The sequence below is a fragment of the Balaenoptera physalus genome (assembly GCF_965194825.1).
Source record: "Balaenoptera physalus genome assembly, chromosome: 13".
Classification (NCBI taxonomy): domain Eukaryota; kingdom Metazoa; phylum Chordata; class Mammalia; order Artiodactyla; family Balaenopteridae; genus Balaenoptera; species Balaenoptera physalus.
In genome coordinates this window covers 30,642,437-30,655,491 of record NC_138892.1, presented here as the reverse complement: position 1 = coordinate 30,655,491, position 13,055 = coordinate 30,642,437, and the positions used below count along the sequence as shown (strand labels likewise).

At 35.3% G+C, this 13,055-nt stretch overlaps 1 long non-coding RNA gene across 2 annotated transcripts in view; it reads right to left on the bottom strand.

The window, feature by feature from the left end:
* The window catches only part of LOC309640448, a 160,113-nt gene that overhangs the window by 128,048 nt on the left and 19,010 nt on the right, over nucleotides 1-13,055 (bottom strand). The window contains exon 2 of one of the 2 annotated variants that reach the window (XR_014252229.1): nucleotides 7,420-7,520. This is a non-coding gene — a long non-coding RNA (uncharacterized lncRNA). Of the gene's footprint in view, nucleotides 1-7,419; nucleotides 10,172-13,055 lie in introns of those variants that run through there. The other variant, XR_014252230.1, reaches the window with a different exon arrangement.

The window sequence follows — 13,055 nt, the reverse complement described above, 5'->3', positions numbered from 1 at the left end:
TGATGATACAATTGTTCCCATGTTATTCCCCTGAATTTTAATTAGAACATGCTACTTCTTTAAATTGGATAGAGGCAATAGTGTGATAAGACAACATGTATCTAAACTGTCTTCATTTCACACTTTTTTGGTTACAACCACTATGGCATTGACTTTCTTCTGTTCTTGTTCCAAACCAGATTGATTTTCAAGAGAGAAATTTCCCACGTAGCTCTTGGACCCAAAGAGAAACTGACAACTGATCAGACTCCTGTTGCAACTTCCACTGTAATTTCAACACAACCCTCTGAGAAAGGTTTTACCATATGTGAGAATACAGTGACCCACAGGGAAATTTCAAAAAATTAGACCACTCTGATATAACAAGCCTTTTCAATCCTGTAATCAGTGGCTATTTAAAAAGAACAAGTGCACAATTTAGATTGTCACTCAAGGACTAAAACACCAAGAAGGTGATTTTAGATCTGTAATGTTTCCCCATAAATTATATAATAATAATTTTTTAAAATCTGATGCAGAATATATTTTTTACTTCTCTAGAGCAAGAATATAGTGAATCAAGAATTACAGTTGTTAATAAGGTACAGATAAAAACTTACCATATAGAGTAACATTTGTGTTTTGGCTTTTTTATTCAAATATTCTCTATTGACAAAAATATTTTTCATTATGAAGGAGGCACTATGGGAAAGTAGAAAGAACCTGAGCTTACAAGTTAGTCCTGGATTCAAATTCCCACTTGGCCACTTTCTGGTTTTGTGGCCTTAAATGAAATATTTAATCTTATTTTCATTCTTGTTATTTCTTAATCTATAAAATGAGGAATAATAATGACTACTTAACAAGACTTATTCCAACTAACTAAATGTGCTTGACACATAGTAGGTGCTTAGTAAAAAAAGAAAGTGTTCCTTTGCTTGGATATATGAAAGTTCATACAATATTGTTGTGTGATTTCTTCTCTTAATAACTCCCCATTTTAGAAGGTCAACTAGTAAAACCAACCAAGGATAAAAGAGCCAGGTAGAAAGTCAGTGTTTGTTTTATTTGAATAGCTGTAACATCACACAGCAAATACACTTTTAGTGATTTTTGGTGAGCTGATCTTTAAAAAAAGATAATGAAAAAATACGAACTGCCAAAAAGTCTCACCATATATGGCTATTTAGTTTCCAAGCTGGGTTCTGAGTTATCTAAGTTATCATAAGAAACATTCTGACATTCAGGACTTTTGTAAGAGCCGCACAAATCCCTGGTCAATTTATAGGTAGATACCTGCCCACACTGAGCATACTCAACAGAAAGTTTTCTTCCTCCATAGTCCCTTGCCCCTCCTTTGCATCCTCTCAAACTAATTACAGTTTATGTTCAGGAAATAACATTCCTCTTTGCAACCCTTCCTTTCTGTTATTACTTAGGTCATATACAGGAAGACATCCAGATGCTCTGTTACTAGTTAAGTAACTGAACTTTACCTCTTTGGGCCTAAATTGCCTCATTGGTATTAGGTCAGTGACTCTCAAGTTCTGGTCCCGGAACTTAGACTTCATTAGAATCACCTGAGATATATATTCAAAATACACATTCCTGAACGTAGCCTCAGACTTCTGAATTTCTGGGGGTGGGGTCAAGAGTTAACAAGTTCCACAGGTCATTCTATGTATAGTTGGGTTTAGGAACTAGTATAGTCTTTCCCGCTTGCAGACTCCAAGTCCATCCAATTCTTGATTTTCCAACTAGGCTTTAAGTATTATGGGTGTGTTTATTCTCCTCACCTCTGAGAGAGGCTGAGAGGCCTGGTGGACCTCTTCTAGGGGTTGTTTAGGACAATCTGGGCCACAGGAAAAAACTTTGTGAATCAAGCTGGCATTGCATTCTCTCTGGGTGCCCTCCAACTTTTTCATATATCAATTTTTCCTCAGTTCTTAAGAGAGATGAATTAGCTTTAAAGAATTATGGCTTGAGATTTTCCTGAATACGTAAGTATTGACAGTACATGGAAGTCTTCACACTGACTACATCATTTCTATTAATGATATAGGAACTTTACTTGATTTAGTCCTTGTTCCAGCTATATACACGTATGAAAAATTGCTTTTCATCTGCAATTGGTTGGAAATAAAAGTGTTTATTTGGGGAATAGATTCTGCCCTGTGAACCTTTGATATGCTATGGTATTAATTTTTTCAGTTCTCAATATGAAAGGAACACAAATGCATCGTAGGATATTCAGAAAGTATAGAAAATTATAAGGAGAAAGATTGAAATTACCCATAATCCTACTATACAGAAACAACACTCAAGACTTTGATGCAATTTTTCCAGTTGTGTTTGCACACAGACTATGCAAAAATAAATATTTAGGATTTTTGCCAAATACGTAATTTTAATCCTTCTCTTCCTGCTTAACATTTTATATTGAACATTTTCTCCTATTTAATGTTCTTCAAAAACAAACATAATTTAATGGCTATATACTATTTCAACAATATGAAAAACTATAATTTATGCAATAACCTCATTTTTATGTGTAGATTGTTTCTAACTTACTGTTCTTATAATCATTCTACAATGAGCATTTTTTAGCCATACTTTGAATTTCTTACTATTTCCTTAGCATTTTCTCCTAGACAAGAATTACTAAAACAGTCTAAATTTTTAAAGGTTCTAGATATGTATTACAAACTACTTTTCAGAAAAATTCAAAAATCAACACCAGGACTGTATAAGAGTGTCCATTTTTCATAACATCCTTAAGTAGAGTTATTATCATTAAAAAAAAAATTTGCTAATTGAAATCCTTGTTGTTTTAACTTGCTTTTCTTTAAATATTAGAGAATTTGAATTTTTCCATAGGCGTTTTGAGCCAGTTGTTTTTCTTGTACTACAAATTGTCTTATGTTCTTTTCCCTTCTTTTTTTTATTAGTGTTAATGCTTTTCTGAAATAATTTCTCTATATTAATTATATTGACTTTCAATGTCTTATTGTTTGCAAATAGTTCCTGGTTGGCTGGTAGATTTTTAATCTATTTGTGATGATGACACAATTTTTAATGGTGTTAGTAATGATGGGTTACCATACCATAAAATGAGAACTTATCCATGGTAAAAATCTAGGTGGAAAATCTAGGTAGTGCAGATCTTTGGTACAATTAAGAAATGTCTGTGTGATGCACGTGGCCTGGATTTTTACAAACATGCATCACAGAGCTAGAAGAGTCTTCAGGAACTATCTCTCCTCCTCCTCCCCATTTGTCTGGTGAGGAGATCAAGGTGAAGTAAGACCATGCCATATCTTTACATGTTAAACATTATGTTGTTTCATTTTCCAGAGGAAAAAAAAAAGAGACATTATGTCCTTCCTCTGATTATGAGTCTAATAAAACTTCTGATACTTAAGTCCCCTCACAGACCTATTGAATCAGAATCTCTGGAGCTGGAGCTTGAAATCCTCATTTTAACAGGTTCTGCTGGTGATTTGTAAGCATTCCAGAGTCTTAAAAGTACTCGTGTTAGGGAGCTCAGATGATCAGTGGCGAATTTTCTCTCATGCTAATAGCTTCTTCAATTTTCTTCCCCTCAGTGTTCAGGTACTCAATTTGCATTATGTTAGACTGTACTCGTTACATGTTGGTTTACAAAAGTTTTTAAGTGTGTGCCAGGAATCTGAAGCTAGGATTTAAACTCATACAAGGCAGGAGATGTAACTCCCCCCCAACTTTTTTCTCTTTTTAGACCACTTTGCATAATGCTGCAAAAGTTATTGACTCATAGGGATTCAAAGCGCCAAGGAAATGGAGACATTCTCATATTTAAAAAAAAAAAAACCCTCTTCTTTATATTAGGAAATGGAGGCAGAGGGTTTTAAATGTCTTCCAAAGTGTGTCAGGTTTCATGGTTTTTGATTTACTGTTTTGTGTGTGTGTGTGTGTGTTTTAGCTTGTGGATGATAAATCTTGACTTATACTACTCCAGTGATATTTTTAAAAGTGTTTTTATAAGACATTTTAGAGGCATCCTTTTGTAGCAGAGAGAGATATGAGATAATAAATTAGAATCTTGATTCTGTTTAGTTCAGCAAGACTTTATTGAGAACAGTACTTAATCATAGAAAATTAAAAAAAAATATTTTGCTTTATTCTACAGTGTTCCCAGCTCTTTTCTTTGAACAATGGATCTATTGCTGTGGGATGGAGCACAGCCCTGTCCTCGAAGGACTTGCACTCAATTTTTGGTATTGTTTTATTGTATATAATTTCATATAATTTTATTCTCTATAATTATATATAACATAATTATATTATATTAACATAACATAATTATATTTTGGAAGCACTTGCATTGCTCTTGTTTGTTTTAATAATACCATTGCTGATTTACATTTGTATGTAATTTCATGGTCTTTTCAAAGAATATTTACACACATGGTCTTAGGAGAGCTTTAAGAATTTAGTATAATATAACAGGTAATTTTTATCGCGTGTATACATTTATTGAGTGTATACTACATGCCTGACTCCAAGGTTCCTATGGATTCCTTCACTGGATTGTTACAAGAATGCTATGAGGTGCACTGCATTATCTCCCATTTATCAGGCATGAAAATGGAGCTGAACAAGGTTAAGTAATTTATGTGACAGGACCAGATTTTAGAAACCAGGCAGTCTGACTTAAGAGCCCACAGTCTTAACCATTAAACACACTGATTCACCAGAGCATAGGTAACTGTAAAATAATCTGACAGATAAGGACATTCTTGTCAAACTTCTTATATTGCTCTAATAGAAGGGTGTATACGGCTGAACTTGCTTGCAATGCTTAGTAGAATATCTTCTGTGGGTGAATATAAGCCCTGGATGTTGGTCAAACAGTGACCAGAACCTCTTTTGAAATCTCCAAAACCAGAAAAAATATTTTTATTCAGTTGCATTTTTTTTTTTTTTTACTTGAAGGCACCAAACAGCATAGCTACTAAATAAAGCAAAAACTATCAAGTAAAAGCGTGGGAGGTTTTAACATACATATTCAAAACTAAATCAAGTAAACAAAAGCAATAATGTAGAAGAAATGAGTAATATAAGTAACAAGACCTATTAATAGTCCAATACAGAATCTTACATCCTTTAAATACTGTATAATTTTTTTAAATGTCCCTGGAATATTTACAGAAATTGATCATGTGGCTGGCCAAAAAGAAAGCTTAAAACCCAAGGTGCAGACTTTACAATTCATGTTCCCTGATAGCTATACAATACATTTGGACATTAAGAAACATTTCTTAATAACTCTTGGATCAAAAAAAAAATAAGAACAGAAATTACGAACTATCCCCAAGGCAGTAAAAATGGGACACAGAACTCAAAATTTATGGAACATAAAAGAAGTTATACTCAGATGAAATTTATAGCTTTAAGTGGCATCATTATTAACCGATGATTAAAAACGAAGGTACCTTGTAGTTATCCTAAGAAATTAAAATATACACAAAATAAACCAGAATATATTAATAAATATAAAATCTAAAATTTATGAAATAGAAAATAAACAAAAAAGCTAGAAAGGCTAAATAAATAAACATGGACCGCGGCTATTTAAACAGAATAATAAAACAGATAAATCTCTTGTAAACCTCATTAAAGAAAAAAGAGAAGGAGCAAAATATGAAAGATTAGAAAGGAGAAAGGAGTCATAACTACAGCTCTGGAAGAGACTAAAAGACCTAAGAAAATGTGTGGTAACACATTTGATAACTCAGAGGAAACTGATGTTATAACAAAAGTAAGCCACTAAAATTGATCTGAAAGTAGACAAACTTTAGTATACTAAATGCTTTAGAAAATACTGGAAAGATGAATAAAAAGAAGCCATTAAAGAAGTTAATAGGACTAGATGCCTTTGTGGTTAAGTTTAATCAAATCCTTAGAAATCATCCATCCAAGTATTTAAACTATTCTAGATCATAGGAAAAGATGTAAATCTTCCCACAGTTCACAAAACCAGCTTAATCTTAACACCTGCTAAAGACAGTACAGATAAAACAATTGCAATCCAACCATCTTATAAATACAATAGCAAAAAAACTCAAATGAAAATATAATCAGACTGAACATAGCATTGTAACAAAAAAATACAAACGATAATACACTATTACTGAGTAGAATTAATCCCAAAAATGCAAGAATGGTTCAAAATCATGAAAATTAGTAGTGTAATTTTATATGCTGAAGGAGAAAAATCATGTGATTTTTACTAATAAAGGTAAATTTTATTAGAAGGCAGTTGTTAATATTTGTCAGACATACCCATTAAAAACTCTATGTGAAATAGGAAAAGAAATTACTTACCTATAATTAAAACCTCTAAAAAGCCAACAGCAAGAAATTAAAATTGTTCACGCTAACCATTCCAAAACATAAAAACAACACAGCAATATTTACCCTCACCAAAAAAATGAAATAATTGGTATAAATTTGTAAAAAAAGAGATAAAATTATATCTTCTTGGAGATATTATTATGTATTTAGAAAACTTAAGAAATTCCAGTAATATCAAATAGAAGTAAGAAGAAAATGTGGTAAATTGATTGGTATATCATATTTCAAAAAATCTAAAATGCCATGGATTTTAAGATATGCCAATAAGGGTATTTTGGGGGGAGAATTTGACAAGATGATTTAAAATTCATATTAAATAATAAATATTTAGAATAGCTAATAAAATTAAGAAAACAAGAATAGTAAGGGGGGATTAAGCAGAAGAGATGATAAAGCATTCTATAAAGCTACCATAATCTAAATAAGCAGTTACTAGCATAGAAATTACAAACTGATCGGGGCAGGAAAAAAAGACATTGTATTTTAATTCAATGGGAAAAGAAATAGTTTAGTTCATAAATGGTGTTGGTAAAACTGACTCTCCACCTGAGAGAAAATAAAATTTGACCCTCATTTTTTATCATATAAATTCTAGATAAATTAAATCACAACATGTAAAAAATAGAACAAGAAAATGTATGTGGTGATATGTAAAAATCAATAGCTGAAAAAATATTTGCAACACAGATGACGGTTAAAGTGCTATTATCTGAAATATAAAACAAGAGTTTGTACATTGATAACCATAAGACAAAACACACCCAAGGAAAATGGACAAAGGATTTGAATGGATAGTTCATAGAGGAACAAGTCCAGATGGGCAATAAACAAAAAGATATTTAATTTTTTTTTTTACTAGTCAGGAAAATGCTAGTAAAATTTAAAAGAAACAACATTTTACACATCAGTTTGAAAAGTTTTAAAGGAAGATTACACCTACAGTAGGTGGGAATTTGGGGAAGAGGATATTCTCATGTATGATTGGTAGAATGCACTTTTCCGAAAGCGCTCTGGCAATACTTTTTAAGTAAAAAATACACATACCGTTAGACTCAGCAATTTCATTCCTGTGATTCTGCGCCATAGAAGTAAAAGTCCTAGTCTCTAAGGATGACTATTGAAGCTCTGTTTGGAGAGGCACAATACTGAAAAACAAAGTGAATAACTATTAATAGAGGAATGAGTAAATCAACTGTGGTATATTCAAAACATAGAGTATTATAAATCTACTAAAAGAGTAAGGTAGACCTATATCACCTAATTCAAATGGATATTATGCACTGTTAAGCAAGAAAAGGAAGATGTAATTCTTGCATACAATATAATACCATTTTGGTAAAACAAAGAGTGATTCACCTCTCCCCTGTATGTGTCCAAGATATGAACATGGAGAAAGGTGAAAGGAGATGTTTAACACTGGCTATCTAGGTGGGAGGTGGAGAGAGGGAGAAGGAAAGTGGGGGAAGAAAGAGGGGGAAAAAAAGATGCAATATAGTATATAAAGAATCGACTTTGAGCAAGAACATAAGAAAAGAGAGGGAGGAAAAAAAACCCCCAAACAACAAGTGAACAACTCTAACAGCTCAGAATTAAACGCCCTGATAGAAGAGTGGATCATTATCTTGGCACAAATAGGGTTGGACTATAAGTCTAGAGAGGGACACACAGGCGAGAATTTTGAAAACTAACAGAGCCTTCATTTAGAGATGTTATTTAAGAGTGAAATCTCCATGCAGGTGGAATTAGGGACTGATTTCAGAACCCACAACTATGATCTTTACTTTTAGTTATATGTGTAACTTTGAGTGGATGATAAAATGTTTTGGAGGTCTCAAAGATTTAATTTTACAATGTGGTGATTCCTTTGTTTACCTATACACTCAATATCTGTCTTCCTCTGGTAAAATTAAATAAATGAAAGAACATTTTTCTCTCACCATTTTCATATTTAGGTCATGGTGTGTATCATTTTATTTTGGAAACTTCCTGGTGCTCTCCAGAAATAAGAGTAAATATAATCTGTTACTGGTTTTCACGAATGCCTTGCACTTAGTAGGAATTCAATAATAATTTGCTGAACAGGATTATATTCCACTTTTGCTGAGTGCTTTACAGCTGAGATAAATCACCAGTGGCTAATAAACAAGAACTCCTAATCCCAGTGTACCCAGCATTCCTTCCTTTTTCCTCCTCTTGTAGGAGATAAGGCTTTTTATTTTATTTAAGTGCCAAAGATCTGAAAATGCAGGACATCAGTCACAATGAATAATACCAATTCCACCTTCACTCAAGTGTGTATTTGGACAGTAACAGGTGATTAAAGCTATCACTGTATTACCTTGCTAACTGGAGGCACTTACCACATTCTCCTGGTTTCTACGGCAACTGATTAAAGAATTTAAGAACTGAGGCCTCATTTAGGCTGATGCCCTTGGAAAGGTAGAATTTCTTTTCCAGAGGCTGTACTGGGAGACAAGGCTTATTTGTTTTAATGTTTTCCATTTCCCTGAATTTCACAACACAAGGTGCTCAGATACCTTTTGGTACAAACTACTGGAAAATGTTACCAATATAAATATGTAGAGCTCAGTTTTGCCAATCCAAAAAACTCAGTGGGATTACTGGTAAATAGGAGGAAACTCAATGAAGACTCTGTTTCCTTTTTAGCTTCACTTTTTATTTACCTCTTTGCAGCACAAGCTGTAAACAGTGATATTGATGATATCAGGCCAAGGCCTCAGTGAAGGGCTCTCCCTTACAAAACTCATGGATTTGGATCGGTCCAATACAGACATTTCATGCAATTACGCTGTTCAGCCTTGACACCCTCTATGATAAACTGCCACTGAGATAAATTCAGTGGTTCTCTTGAATGAGTTCATTTGAGTTACAAAATGGTCTCCAGGGAGAGTCAGGGCTTGCTTCCAATGGAAGGTTAAGGGATTTTTTTTTTCTCCCTGTTTAATCAGGAGGCATAGCTAGTCTGAGATCTAAACAGCAAATTGTTCATGGACTTCCATAGTACTCCCAGCCTCAGCCACAGCCTTGCTTTCTCTTTGTGAATTAATTACCCAAATCTCTTAAAAGAAGTGATTTTTTTCATTAACTCACTGAGGTATAATATGAGCACTTCACTGCCACATATAAGTTACTACTTTTGTTCTTTTCTCTTGCAAAAGAAATATTAAATCTTAGCTATCAGATGTAAAAGGCAGTGCTTGCTGTTCTTTGATGCAAGAATAATGTTGATTACATTTCCATACATTTTGGGGGTAATGTTATTATGACTCAAAGTCTTGAGATAACTTCAAAGTTGCAATAAATCAACATAACTTATGGAATGACTCTAGCGTGTAAGGAAGGATCACACTAGTATGTAAACTGTGAGATCTTACCTGTTGGGCTCACCACTATATCCCTGTGCCTTTTACAGGTGCCTGGCCTGTGATCCCCTCCACTCAGCAATGGAGAACTTCCCTCATATTAAATCCCTCTCACCCTTTGAATCTCTCTTGCTTCTTCTGCTACCAACTGGATACAACTCTCTGCTTTGAAAGGGCCCACGTGATTGGAATAAGACCATTGGAACAATCTCCCTATTTCAAGGTAACTTCCCTAAACTTAATTGCACTGCGAAGTCCCCCTTTTTTTTTTTTCCATGTAAAGTAACACAAGCATGGACATGATATCCCATCATATTTACAGTCCTGGGGAACAGAGAAGGAAATCCTGGGGGGCCATATTAGAATCCAGCCCAGCATGCAAGGGAACCATTAAGATCAGAATAAAGGCAACAGTGGGGATGCCAAGATCCAGTGTGTTGAACTCTTGAATTTCTCTCAATTTAGGTCAATTAGAGCAAAATGTGGAGATAGGGTGGCTGTGACCACACCAAATCACCAATCCTGACCCGTTCTGAGCCTCTTTCAGCAGACTTACCAGCAAGGTGGCTTCGGGGAGTAGGGAGAAAGCGGCCCCAGCATTTACATATGTGGAGCTCATAAGAGTCTGACATCCTTTAGGAATGGTACAAGAGGCGTGTGAGTACTCTTGACACTGAGAATTTTGCTGGTGGAAGGGAGGTGTATGATAATGATGAGAAAGTCTATGTCATCTCTGACCTTCTCTGAAACTTGTACCTGTTCATGGAAAAATGTTTTTGCCCAAAGGCCTCTTCATCTGTTCCCAGTTGTCATTTTAGTGTTAGGAAATAGGCAGGGGACTCTTGCCTGCAGAGTGACTTTGTAACAGCCCTCACCTAACAATCGGCTCCACAACTAGACATCCCGACACTGAGGAATGATAATTTACAAGGCAATTGCTATTTTTATTTCTTTATGTGGCAGAAAAGAAAACTCTGATTTTTTAGAATAAATTCCCTCCATCTAGGCAGAGAACTTTTGCCAAAGGCAACAACTAAAAATGAAATCTTCTTTTCATGCCTGTATTCCTGGGCTTCCTCACTTAATCAGGAGATTCTACAGGGACAGTGAAATAGACCACGAGCCTAGAATGTTTCAGAATCATTGAATTCCCTGGCTAGTATAGAAACTGCATTGTATTGAGTGCCTAGCTCACCTATTTGTAATATATGGCTTAAAAAAAGCAGTTTGAATGAGACAATTTAATATTCTTCACAGTATTAAATGTCAGCATCAAGCGTTGGGCAGAATTCAGATTTCCTTCCTCCCACCTTCAAAACATGCTTTTTTTGTTTTCAGAGAAGAGTTAAGCTCTGTATTTTCACTCATAATCAACTGGAATAGATTTGGCTAGTCAGTTCCTCAGAATAATTGCTAGGCTCTTTAAACAAGCAGCCTCCCCAATTAACCTGTAGGGGATGGATGTCAGACGAAATGCCTGGTTCTCTGGGCAGACAGCAAGTTAATGGAGATAGTTCTTCATATGCTCTATTTGCATCTCTGACAGTGACAATATATATTGCTTTTCTTGGCCCTATTATTTAATTTCCACCAGTGAACTAATGGGAATAAAAAACCTTCTTTTTATTATGCAAGACTATATTGATAAGAAACCATCAGCGATACCTATGTTGAGGTAATGATTTTGGTTTACAAACCCACTATTTTAATAGTTCATCTTCATGACAACACCACAGGGCAATATTTCGGGAAGGTGTTCTGGCACAAATTCCTTCATGAGGCCCTGGTTTTCCCAAGCAAATGCTACTTTGTAATGAACTTTTAGTCACCAAACTGTCCCATAAAGTATGTGAAGCTTATGGGCCTTAAATACAAAGCTGAGTGCCTTCTAGGTACTCATACCAAATTTGAAATGAATGGGTGCTACAGGTTTTAACACTGTGTTTCATTAGTTTTGCTTTTAATAGATCGGAGAGCTATGCCGTCACTGCCAGCCCATCTTTGGCTTGCCCGGTTACCCTCATTGTGATACCACTCCAGGTGTTGGGACTATACTCAGGGAAGGGTTGATGGGCATCCCTCTCAGCATCAGGACATGCCCCCAAACTGTATCACTGCTATTGTGTCTGCCAAGATGGATGGAAGTTCTCTTTCTTCTCTGATAGGTTGAGAAGAGACATGGCGGTGTTGAGGATATAGGGCACTTCGCTCGCTGCATTAGTTTCCTAGGGCTGCCAATACAAAGTGCTGCGAGGCTCAAAACAACGGAAATAGCTAAAAGACTGATATCAAGGTGTCATCAGGGCCATGCTCGCTCGAGAGTCTGGGTAGAATTCAGTCCTTGCTTCTTCCTAGTGTCTGGTCGTGGCTGTCAATCCTTGGTGTTCCCAGGCTTGCAGCTGCAACATTCCAATCTCTGCTTCTGTCATCACATGGTTTTCTCCTTCCATGTCAATGTCTTGACAGGACATTCTCCTCTCTGTGCATGTCTGTGTCCAAATTTCTCTCTTCTTATAAGGACACCAGTCATATTGGGTTATGGCCCACCCGACTGACCTCATCCTAACTTGATTAAATCAAATGCCCCATTTTCAAATTAGGTCACATTCACAGGCACTGGAAGTTAGGACTTCAACATATCTTTTGGGGGAACACAATTCAACCTACAACATTCACTCTTTTCCCACTTTGATGTACAATGAGTTGAGCCAGAATGGTGAGAAAATGTAACACAAACCCTCTCTCTAAATAGAGAGCCTCCACTTTCTTCCCCATAGCATCTCTGGAAGACAGGAGCAAGGCAAAGTTGCTTGTTTTTTATCTTTTCTTTTTTAATTACATTTTCTATAAAGCGGTGTTTTTACGTAAAGACTTGCTCATTAAGAGGAAAAAGAACTTCTTTCAACTCTACTTTTGCAGTGAGAAAGTTAGTCTTTAGGGGATTCATATGAGTGCTCCCATTTTATAGATGAGAAAACGAAGACTCAGACAACTTTAAATATGGAGGTTATGCCTATGTTTAGACATGGTGTTTCTATTTAGTTTATTTAAGGAGTTAGCTAGTAGCCATGTGACTTCCCTGAGTTCATATACCTCGGAGACAGAAGAATGCAGGTCTCTGGACTTCTCATCTGGTGGTTTGGGCCTACACGTGGTTACTTCTGACCCTGTAATAGGAATATATTTCTGAGGCTAAAATCTCTGTTATACCCTTCTCCTCTGAGTTGACTTCTTCAACCTGTCATGGAGATCTTTCTGAAAAGCCCTACTTTATGGTAAAATAAATACTCACAATTT